Below are 2,500 nucleotides of genomic sequence, written 5' to 3'. Positions count from 1 at the left end.
CAGGAGCGACAGGCTCCGAGTGCGGGAGAAGGCGGTCACGGATGAAGCCGGCGGTGGAGATCGGCTTCTTCGTGAAGAGGTCCGCCCAGAAGTCCAGCAGACCGGGGATGTCGGGTGGTGGCTGCAGCAGGGTGCCGTCCAGCAAGCCGCGCACGCAACGCGCACGCGACCTACGGAAGGCGTCCTGTGTCCGCGCGTATTCCCAGCGGCGCCGCTTGCGCTTCTGCAGCGGCGGGGCGGCAGGCGGCCGCTTGGATGGTTGGCGCGGCCGCTGTGTCCTGGTGATCGACCTCTCCCCCCTGGACCCGACCGACGCAAGGGCATCCGGGAGCATGCCCAGGATGACATCGGGCGGCGTGCCCCGCCCCAGACCAATGACTCGATCCAGGGCAGAGAAACGCTGGGCGGAAGCAGGAAGCCCCGCCAGATGCTCCCAGATGGCGGCGTCAGTCGGCCCCTCCGGCGGCGGCCCGGTGGTGTCGGCCGCGAAGTCCTCGGCTGCGTCGACGGGCGGCGCAGCGGCCTCGCCCGCGTCAGGCAGCGAGCTCGCTGCTCCACGGCGGGACGCCGGCTCTTCACCCCGACCGATCTCAAGTGCCTCCATGAATTGGCGGACAAGCTGCTTGTGGGCAGCTTGCCGCCGTCGGCACTTGATTGCCTCAAGCGTTCGGTCGGGGAACATCCTGGTAAGTTCTTGATTTACAAAGAAGAACCGGGCGTCCCTCTCCAGGAACAGTTCGGCCTCTGCCTTGGCGAGCGACAGGACTTCTTCCTCCGTCCACCTCGCGCGATGCCTCTCCGTCACGATCTCAGCGTTGGCGGCCGCAGGGTGTTGGCGGCGGCGATGGACCCCGAGACCGTTCTTCGTGGTAAAAGTGCGGTGGCACTCACTGCAAGCAAAGGGAGCTACACAAACTATCGCATTTTCGTTACGGCCGGTTGGCCGGATAGGTGCTGGGGTAGCTGGGGTGGCACCTTCAGCGGAAGGGCCACCATCTCTTGTTTCTTGTCGGCTGCCCCCAACTATAAAGGGATAATGCGAGGGGGGGCTGGTAACCCCCCCAAGCCCCTGGTGCGGTCTTCCACTCTGCGAAAATAAGCGGGCCCACGAGAAGGGGAGAAGACCGCAGGAGAGGAGAGGCTAAGAGGGCTAGGCCCATGTATTGCGCATCACTCTCCCTGTAACTATAACCCAAGGAAGGCACCTCGCAGCAGCAGCACGACTACATCAAGACCGCACTTCGAAAAGCCAAGTCCGGATGCAGCCACACCGCCACCACTCGGCCAGATTAAGAGAAGTCATAGTTAACTCACGCCGTTTACCCGCGCCTTGCTTGAATTTCTTCAACGTTGACATTCAAAGAGCACTGGGCAGGAATCGCTTTTGGACGGAGGCTGGAGGCGGAACGGGGTACCCCCCACCAGCACCAGCCACACGACCCGACCCCTGGGAACCCCAGTTAACGAGTAGACGTGAGTGTCACCGTACCACAGCAGGGTGGTCACCGACGAGAACCGCCAGATCGCTTACCCAGCTGGACCTGTGGGATGACTTTCGTATTACGCCCGAACCCCAGGCGGCAGGGACACTAGGGACGCGGCGGAAAGAACAACGCCGCCACCTAGTGTGGGACTAGTCACCGGGGACGACACCCGGCGGCCGCCAGAAATGAGGGCGCAGGCTATCGGCACTGATATATGAAAATGGGCCGGTCGCCAAACGCACCACAAAAACCTACCGGGCGGCCGCCACGGAAACAATAGCCACAGGACCTGCGTCCCAGGTGCAGTGAGAAAGGTTAGAACCACCAGTCTCGGTCGCACCTATGCCCCTCCGTGAAGCAGTTACTGTGCGGGTGTACCCGATGGGTTAATGACCAGTCACCCTGAAGGGGATACCTGGACGGCGCCCGAATGAAGTCCAATGTAGTGGAAATCACAGGGCGTCAACACCCGCTAGGGCCATCGCAATGCTTTGTTTTAATTAGACAGTCGGATTCCCCCAGTCCGTGCCAGTTCTGAGTTGATCGTTGAATGGCGGCCGAAGAGAATCCGCGCACCCGCGCGCCCCCGGAGGAGCACGCTAAGGCGGACGCGGCCTCGCAGCAAGGAAGATCCGTGGGAGGCCAAGGCACGGGACCGAGCTCGGATCCTGCACGCAGGTTGAAGCACCGGGGCGCGAACGCCGCGCAGGCGCGCGCATCCTGCACCGCCGGCCAGCACGAGGCCAACCAACGGCGAGAGCAGACCACGCCCGCGCTAAACGCCCGCACTTACCGGCACCCCTACGGCACTCACCTCGCCCAGGCCCGGCACGTTAGCGCTGACCCACTTCCCGACCAAGCCCGACACGCCCCGATCCTCAGAGCCAATCCTTATCCCGAAGTTACGGATCCAATTTGCCGACTTCCCTTACCTACATTATTCTATCGACTAGAGGCTCTTCACCTTGGAGACCTGCTGCGGATATGGGTACGAACCGGCGCGACACCTCCACGTG

General features: G+C 62.9%; 1 pseudogene; it reads right to left on the bottom strand.

Moving 5' to 3' along the window:
- The window catches only part of LOC126435156 (large subunit ribosomal RNA), an 8,527-nt pseudogene that overhangs the window by 3,791 nt on the left and 2,236 nt on the right, over window positions 1–2,500 (bottom strand).

The sequence above is a fragment of the Schistocerca serialis genome, unplaced genomic scaffold, assembly GCF_023864345.2.
Source record: "Schistocerca serialis cubense isolate TAMUIC-IGC-003099 unplaced genomic scaffold, iqSchSeri2.2 HiC_scaffold_1196, whole genome shotgun sequence".
In the NCBI taxonomy this organism is placed as follows: domain Eukaryota; kingdom Metazoa; phylum Arthropoda; class Insecta; order Orthoptera; family Acrididae; genus Schistocerca; species Schistocerca serialis.
This window is presented reverse-complemented; position numbering and strand designations above follow the sequence as displayed.